Raw genomic sequence first — 9,692 nt, 5'->3', positions numbered from 1 at the left:
TACCAAGTTCAAGATCCAACAGCCTGAGAAATATTAGAACACTGGCAAAACCATAGATTTGCTGGACTTCCTCTGCCTAGAAGGGCAAGTTGGTAATCAGGGCCTCTCTCTTTTGTTCCATTCTCTGACCTCACTCCACTAAAGCTAGAGAGGACATGGGATTATGTTAAGATAGTCCTCTTTTCTGAACAATCCTGGATATAATTCCTCATCAGAAAGTGTGATCACATATCAAGTAGCTCAATTAAGCAAAACTACTTATGCGACAACCCTTTCAGAAGTTGGAGAAAAGGAGGGCTCGGTATGTCTTGGGATTATTCCTTGATCTCTTTGTGTGCTGGAGAATACAACACCACACCTGAAAAGGCGAGAGAGAGGGAGAGAGAGAGTGCACTCATGGAGGGGAGCTTCCCCCCTCCCCCTCCCCCCAACCTTTTTTTTTTTTTTCTCTCTTGGAGGGAGGGGTTGGGTGGAGAAAGCTGCAATTTTTTGCTCGGTAAAAAACCAACTTGAGTGCAGACAACTCATTTCCATCCTGAGGTGGCTTTCAGATGGAAGTGACCCTGGACTGTGGCACCTGTCTCTCCCCCTACCTTTGATCAAATTGGCTTATTTAAAATGTCCTTCTCCTCTTCCTTCCCAACTTTCCCTTCCCCTAGCTTTCTCTTTAATAATTGCACAATTAAATATAGTGGGATCAAATCAGAATCATCAGGTCATGTGGGAGGTGTATGTTGTATGATGAACATCCATGTGTGGGACTTTCCTGTCTGCCTCTAGTTACCTTTAAATAACCAGCAAAATAGCTCACATCCCCACCCACCACTAGCATTTTTTTATCTTTGAAAAAAATAAATAACCCCATTGAAACAACCAGCCTATGATGCTTTAAAGTGCTAGCTGATTAGGGGTCTTGCTTTTTGGGTATTATAATTCCATTTGTGTTTGCTATCTTAGCTAATGATTCCATCTGTATGCGCCTTTGTGTCCTTCTGTATCTTTCTTTTTGTGTCTTTCAGGTGGTGACCTTTACCAAGGTCCAAGGTCTTTCTAAGATGCCCCAACCTCCTCCATCTGAAGACATTAAAATGCATGTAGGAGAAACTGTATGATTTCACCTGCGTGTTGGTGTGGGACTTCATCAATGATAACTAAAAGTTTACCATTCTGGAATAATTTGACTGGAACCAAGATTCAAAATATTTTAAAAAAAAAAATCTAAAAATTCATGAAACTTCAAAGACAGTTCAGATAATTGATAATTAGCAAAAATACTTCAACATAATCCAGATTAATAACTAATAACTAAAAAACAAATTGTGTATATTAATTAATTTAGCAAGAAATATGGAAGAGACAAGAATTAAAACAAAACGTTAAAAATACAAGCACTGCCGACGCCATACATTGTTTCTTTGTCATTCATAAGTGTTTCTCAAAGAAGCCATGAATAGTTTATTTTAAGTTAAAAAATCTATGAACAAATAAATAATTCTTGACTAGTTCAATAACCAACAATCATAGGATTATCTAGTTATGAGGAAAATCTCTACATCTCTCTCTCACACACACAATCACTAATATATTCCTAGGGTATATGACATGCACGCTTGCAGGCATTAGTTTATATTTGGCCGTGAATAAAAAAGGTTGCCTGTCTATTAGAGGGGTCATTTTAGTTTGGAGCTCCAAATGCTGAGCAGATTATTCCTTACAAGAAAGAAATCAAAATCCAATCCGGCCCAAAGGTGTGGATCATCCTCTCATACACTCACTCCTACACCAACCAGACTCTCCCATGAGAATTAGAGTGCAACTTTACAGTACTCCTCACAATCTCTGTAGCCTTAAGGTTGCAGGACCTGTCCTTAGCTCTTCTCCATAGGAGAAAAGAAATGAAAAGAGCGCAGGCACCCAGCCACAACCAGCCCATGATCCGAATGGTGGAGCAATGTAACAAAGATAGAGGACATTTCTCTCTGATTAAACTGAGAGGATTGGGCTGCCGCCCACCAAAATATCCCCCACAGGAATAGTGTGTGTTAGGTGGTCTTTTTCATCAAGTATGGAAGGCACTCCCCCACCGTCTTCTTTATTTGCCAATAATGATAGCAGGCAGCAACATTCAGAAGCAATAAGAGCAATTGCATAGATATGTAAAACCATGAAGAAATTTTCGATTCTCTTTTTATGTCTCAGAAATTCTGATCCCCGCCTGCATGATGCTGTTCATGAGATACAGCATTCATGAACAGCATCAGCATTGTGCACTTCGCTATCGATTGTTATTTAAGCAGGCATAATTAGAAGTTACCCTGAATCCTCCAACTTGCTCTTCTTGGGTCCCCCAATTACCTTTTCCAAGACCTGAAATCGACCCTGTCAAAACAGGTTTCTTGAGATACAATGCATATGCCCGATCTATTTTGAACGGTTTTTCTTCATTCTATTCTCTGCTGATGCCACTTCTGAACTTCCCCACTAAGGCATTAATGGCTGCTGGTTTTGTGAAGAACGGAATTGATTGGACTGGAACAGAATCCCACTATTTGGTGCGAGTATCTGGCTTTTTTACTCAACGGCTGAGGAACAGATATAATGATGGTTCTCATGCACCAAACTTAGATTAATATTTTGGTTGCTGAGAGCCACCTCGGCTTGGCCCATGATTCTCTCAATACCTCATTATCAACGGGCAACCAAGAGTTTAAAATTGTTTGGTCGTACCAAGGAATCCGTGTCAATCAAAAGCTTCACTTTGCTAGAATGACAACCACCATCAACATCCTATATTGTGGTCCAAATGGAAGAAAAGAGAGGCTCAAGCTAAGTCTCCAGAGGGCAGCAAGTTTGGTTCGCCATAGCGATCACATTTAAGTCAAGCCTATGAGATGCCACCTACATGATTTCTTTTTTTTTTTGTCAAGATCTATCTGAATTTTGGTGTTCTGGATGTTTGTCCACCTACACTTTGATGATTCAACTGCGAAACCCGCATTGCTCAGCAAGAGGGGTATGTGACATCTCTGTGCCCAGGAAGTATGCGATAAGGCCCATTAGATGTTATTTAGGGCTGACTAGAAACAGGGTTCAATAGGTATGAGGGAAAGAATGGGCAATGACATGAACTATGCCTACATATTTTTCACAAGATTTGGTAAAGAACATACGCTAACTCAACTTCAGATCAAGTAGATAAGCGCACAAGCTATTGCAATTAAGGAGGGATATTTGTTCCAGTGATTGATGGATTGGATATTTGTTCTGGTGATTGAGCGATATTTTAGGAAAGGAGATGCTCTTAAACTAAACCACTATAAAACTAAGGAAACTAAAAGAGCTCCAAATGTACATTTACTTACAGTAACTAGCATTGCACCACATTCTAACTAGACCACAAATTGCTTCAGTGCAGGAATACAATATCATGTTATTGTTAAAGCTTATGTGCATTTCCGCAAAAGAGCAGAGCAAGGCAGACGTTGTTCATCATTGTAAATATTATCAAGATAAGTACAATGAGGTAGACATTACTCATCATAGTCTGATTACTTCTTGAAGGGGAAAAAGAACTGGATTCCATTTTTCTCAGAGCTGTTATCCTGTAGATCTGATAAGTTAGAGGAAAATAAATGGATTCAGGAATAAAATGACTACATTTTAAATAACTGACATGAAATTTGAAAAATATAACAACCTTGTTTCCGAAATATTAGCTAGGATGACAAGATAATGACAATTTTGTGATAAATAGTAATTTAAAGCATCAAGAAAGGCACTCAGAGATGAAAAATATAAACCCAGAGATAAGCTTTGCACCTATAACAAGGACATATAACTAATTGAGGCTGTCCATGAATTGCATCGGCAGTATGGTCAAATGTTCTGAAGGTCATAATTATTCTACGTAAATCATCAAAATGAACCTGCCACATCGACATTTTCTCCATCTTTGTCCCCAGGGTTTCCTATAATACACTATTCTAGCTTCATCCTTCCTCAATTTATCACATGTCCATCTCAACGATATCATATTTATGTTCTTCTAGAGTTTGGAGCCTTGTTCTTGCCTTATAAAGCATTTCTCGCAATCACTCCACAACTTAACCCCTCCAGCAACTTCATCATAATACTGGCCCCTAATCTGTCTTTCATTTTTCCAACCACCTCCTTTCGAATTGTCCAGTTTTGCTTTATGTTATGTCCACCTCCAGTCACTTTGTATTTTCTTAATTCATTCTCTTAACGAATTTGATGGGATCCCCATCTTTTCTCTTAGAAAGAAATCACTGTAATACTGGTCGACCTTGTTATAGTCATGCCTACACGTCATTTTAAACATCATTGCATCTAAGGGCTGCCACCTGTCTATAACCATCTTTCTAAAATCCCATCTACCAGCATGCGAACAGATTTCTTTCTGATCATCCCCTCCTATTTTAAACCCATACATATCTTGGTTAAATTCAAAAGACCCCGAACATGGCCCTCCTTAAGACCTAATCACACATGATTGTACAAGCACCATCCTAAGCTACACTACTTTCTAACTTCCCTTTCTAACTTTATCACAAGTCCATCTCAGCATTCCCATCACATTCATCTAGTGCACAATATTCTTGCATCTTATGAAAAGCTCACATCAAGTATCACCAACATGCAGCAGCTCAAACTATAACTGAAGCAATTATCCCAAGCAACAACCTTGCGCTGCTTCTGTTGGCTTGTTTCAACATGTAGATCCAAGATAAAGAATATAATCACTTTTAAGAATCTCACAATGGAAATCAACCATTTTCCTATTTATCTGCACATTCAATATATTGTCTTTCGAGGCAACTGATTTCAGATCATCATCTATCAAGGCTTTCTCTATGTCCCTGATGTCTATCCATGGTCTTCATCTACAAGTTGCGTAAGCCAACGGGGATCATGCCATTAACAATCAGTTTATCAGTTAGAAATATAATAAATTGGATAATAACCTTTCAAAATCATTCTGACTCTATATTGAAGAGGGAAGAGGTACTTAGGGATGAGGTGGGGGTAGCATGAAGGCTGCATGTTGCATAAATGGGCTTTAGAATGCAAAAGAATAGTAAGCCAAGTAGGATGCTAGTTCAGGCCTTTGATTGCACCTAACTGAAAGCAAAAAAAATAGCAACATATTTTCTCTCACATTTAGGAACTGGAATTAGCAAGAAAACTTCTGAATCACTTTAATGAATAATGTTTCACCATAAATTTTATGAATATGGTTGACCATGTCTAGCAACTTTGACCAGTTTACTAATCCCTCTTCAGTCTCACAAGGATTATTGTATCACACATCATGCCCATTCCAGTAAAGAACTCAAAGGCCAACATGATGTGCATATTGTATTAGCACATATCACACAGATTTAATAACATCTAAATAATGTAACAAGCAGCTAAGATGCACAAGGGAAACTCTCTTGTTTGCATTTAGGAAGTAGGGCATGTAGTCAGAACTTAAACATTTTTTTTGACAAAAAGAACTTAAACACTACCATTACTCAACTAAACAAATCAAGCATCGCTAGCAATACCAAAGATGTGTGTTGATTATTGACAAACAACTCCTACACATGTCTTATACTTTGACACATCTAACTACCGTACAAGATAAATTCACATCATGCTGGATTAAATAAGCAAAAGCTTGAAAGAGATTTTGAAGTTTCCAGAGAGTGAATAATCAACAAAGTCACCTGAATGAAATAATCAAATTCTGGTAGGTCAGATTGTGCTAACATCCAGTTCAGCTCAACAAAAACCAACATCAGCTAGTAGAACAGTATGCTACAAATCTACAATACACCATGGTGCAAGCTAATATGAGTGAGCACCGATAGTCCAATAAGCAACCCTCATATTATCCCAGAAAGCATGTGCCATGCGATGTATCGTACAATTGGGTATATGATGCAGACTGACACAAAATCATTGCCTGTAAAGTCGTAATCCTCGATCTAGTTTAAAATAAATTAGTTTCAAAAAACACCTTGATCTACACATAATGCAACTATGAAGCAAAACAAAATAACAAAGAACACATGCAGCACAAATTTATCAAGAGAACAAAGGAAAAAGATAACCAACTTGATCAATTAGAGATGGGTGCAGAACTTCTTTTTGGCAGGAGATGCTCTAATGAGCTCATAGAAAGCAAGCCCAGCCTATCACCATGTGATGATTATTGCACTGCAATTTTTTGCAAGATAACCAGAGATATTTATCAATGTAGATAAAGCCAATTATGCAATCTTTTACCCATTACTGGTATTTCCTGTAGCTAAAACACACCATATCAACAAATAGTCTTAAACATTTACATTAGTCTTCCTTCAGCATCCCTCTTTATCTCAATCCAAGGGTCTCTGTGAAGTAATCTGTTTTCCTTCAAGAAAGACTGAAAAATTCGCATTCAAAATTAGAAACATTGGCATCTCGTCCATTAATGTACAAAGCAGTTGCACATAGGCTCTCATTTGCAAGCCAACTCAAGGGGTCGCATTTATTTTGTCAGGAAAATAAGATTTCTGTATAAGCCAGATCATTTATTTCTTAGTGTTTCAGGTCTAAATTATCTGTGTTCTAACCTTTGCTACTCAGGAAGAAGTTTTAAGTCAATGTTGCTTAGGGTGAAATTTTAAATTAATAACGTGATGTAAATTGGATCTTACATAGGTCCAACAGAAGAAAAAATTTATCTCCAAAGACAAATGTTAATTACAAGATAATGCAGCAATACAAAACTTCTTTTCTTTAAGTAACTCACTAAGGGCAATGTTTCAAAGTCAATTGTTCATCATAATTAACAAGGACAAGGCTTGTCTACCGCATGATAACAAGGTAGTGCATAGATGGAAGGAACTTCATGATGATTGAAGATTTACTAAGGGTCGGAACACAGTTAAACATAAACTGGATCACTCAATTCTGAGGCATATTGCATGGAGTGTTGACATTGGATACTCACCCAGTTAGACTTTAGAGTCACTTCTTTCTCGTACACCTCATAATTGCTTGGATTCCGGGACCATGCTGGCTTGAAAGGCTCAAGCTGAGCACATAGGGGGTCCTCATGGTAGTGCCTTTCATTAACATTGTTGCAATTTTCAAAGATATTTTCCTCATGCCCTTGTTCACCAAACAACAAAGAATGCTACATGCAAATAACCAAAATGAAAAAGGATGATGACCAAGACCAGCATAATTTATTTGCTTTGCATAATACACCAAATTTTGCCAACAAACATGTACAAATGGCAATCAAATAAGCTTCACAAGGCAAGGCTGTCTTTTCGCCCAAGTTGCGTTTGTGAGTGCTGTTCCAAGCAAATCTCACAGTAACTCAAATATTAGAGCAATTCAGTTAAGAAAGAATGCTGACTGAAATAAATTATAACAATTTACACATGGGGAAAATCTTGCAAGAAGGAACTTGGGTGGTGTGAATTAATGCAATGGAAACACAATTCTTCTTCTTCTTAACTTAACAAGAACATGTAATCCTATTCAACGTAGCTGTAAATAATATCAGAGTAAACATGGTTAATATCACCAGACTTGCAATGTAAAGTGTAAGACTAAAACAAAGTCGAAAGCATCTTGGAGGTTGAATTTAAATCAATAAGGGTCAAAGTGTACACCATAAAACGTATAAAATAAGCATATAATAGTAGCTCAGCTAGTCAAGGTTCCATGCTCACCCAGCTGGCTTGAAAGGCTCAAGCTGATCACAACAGGCCTGCTCATAGGAATGCCTTCTATAAGTTTGGGTTGTATCTTTCACACAAAAGAATGATTAATCTTTCACAATGTCGGCCATTGGATCGCTCCGCACAGATCTCAAAGCACTCCAAACTCTATTCATCTATCTGCATGGATGTTGAAGCGGCCATTGCGCGATCCATTGGTGGATTCGTGTGAAGGAAGGTGAATCCTTCTTTCATGCAAACAACACAACCCATGTCCTGCCTACCATTTGCACAGTTTGGATCTCGAAATGTATTGTCCTCCTCCTTTTGTTCATTACAAGATGAAGAATACTATTCATGAAACAGCATAGGATGGACAGAATACAAGCAAGATTGATTTATTTGCACAACAACATATACGAAAATTACACAAACAAGCGTTGCACAATTGAACCACAAAAGATCCACAGAGAAGACCACATACTCACCCATTTGGACTTAGGAGATGCCGATTCCTGGTAGTTATCATGATAACTCAATTTCCGAGACCCAGTTTGCTCAATTAGCTCAACCTAACATGTAGCAGCTGCTCATGGTGGTGCCTCTCATAACCATAGCTCGGCTCCCAAATAAATTAGTCACATAATTCTGCTCATCATACGATGACTTATACTATATCCAAAAGGCACAATTATAGAAATTGAGCAAAAACAACATTAACTTCCAGAAGCACCGGACTATACCAACAAGCAAGTACAATAAATGGCGTCGTAAAATATAGAGGTAATGTTGGCATTCACCTGATCATGATGCTCTTGCTCTTCGAAGACCCTTGCTGAGTTGGACTCACTTGAATGGAAAGAGGCTGCTCATAGTGGTGCCTATCATTGGCACAGGATGGATTCACATAACCACAGGCCTCCTCCCTCCTCTCACCATACCACGAAGACCACTATGGACATCCAAATCAAGAAATCACCATAATCAAACACCATAGCACTAACCATTCCATCAAATTACTCCAAAAAGATCACAACTCGATCCACTACTCACACTCTCGTCAGCTTTATCGCTGTAGACATCATAAAAATCCGATCTTTGAGCCGGTGACGGTTCAACTTGCACCGAAATCCCTGACTGTCCTCCCTTTTGTTAGCGTAGATAGGAATGCCCTAGCTATCGACCCCAATCCTTCTATCGCCATACCCCTAAGCATGCCCCAAGAGGTAATCCAAAGCCCGCCGCCTCCACGGGTTCGAATGCCCCTCCTCCCAAAAGAGCCAGGACCTGAAGACATCCAGGAAGTAGGGTTCCGGCTCGTAGCTTCCCTGTGCTCCGTAGTCGTAACGAGGGACGCGCTCCGGTTCCGGCGCCGGCGCCGGCGCCGGCACGGGCAGGCAGCAGGGATGGGGAGCGGGCTTGACCTCCTCGGAGAGGGGCGGATGTGGCGGCGGAGGAAGAGAAGTAAGGGAGGAGAGAGGTAGCATACGGCAGGTCAGGGCGGGTGGGGCGCGCCGTAGGTGAGGCAATGTCGTAACCACCCAGGCAAGGATGGGAGTTGTACTCCTCGAAGTGGTCCTCGTTGTCGTCGGCGGGGCCGGAGGCCATTGAGGGCAAGACGGTCCGGGATTCTTCTCCGGTCCTCCTCCGGCGGAAAGCCATGGGGAGGTGGATAAGAGTTTTGGTGGAGCTGTTTGTCTGTGGCGATGAATAGGGATTGATTTGTTTGAGCTGCGAGCAAGCGGCGAGGAAGCCGACATGGAGGGAGGAAAAAGAGGAGGAATAGGAGTGGTTCCCTTTCAGCCAAAAAAATAGGAGTGGTTCCCACCATTTTGTTTGATCTATCACCGTTGATTTGTGGCGTCCCCGTAAAATTGACAATGGATATCCACTGATGGATAAAACTGGGATAGAACGGATCCAAGCGAGGGTATTTAGCTCCTTGCCTTGCCGGCGATATGTACTGAA

The 9,692-nt window shown here is 40.0% G+C and overlaps 1 pseudogene across 1 annotated transcript; it reads right to left on the bottom strand.

The window, feature by feature from the left end:
* Positions 1-2,906: 2,906 nt before the first annotated feature.
* Positions 2,907-9,660, bottom strand: LOC120112894 (uncharacterized; annotated as a pseudogene). Its single transcript, XR_016398829.1, has 5 exons — positions 9,205-9,660; positions 8,739-9,163; positions 8,575-8,676; positions 7,004-7,189; positions 2,907-3,610 (listed from the first exon to the last, which is right to left on the bottom strand). The product of XR_016398829.1 is annotated as an uncharacterized LOC120112894 (transcript).
* Positions 9,661-9,692: the final 32 nt, after the last annotated feature.

This window comes from Phoenix dactylifera, chromosome 17, assembly GCF_051530095.1.
Source record: "Phoenix dactylifera cultivar Ajwa chromosome 17, Ajwa_hap1_PhDact_Kaust_v1.1, whole genome shotgun sequence".
Classification (NCBI taxonomy): domain Eukaryota; kingdom Viridiplantae; phylum Streptophyta; class Magnoliopsida; order Arecales; family Arecaceae; genus Phoenix; species Phoenix dactylifera.
The sequence above is the reverse complement of the archived record's forward strand: the minus strand, read 5'-3'. Positions and strand labels throughout refer to the sequence as shown.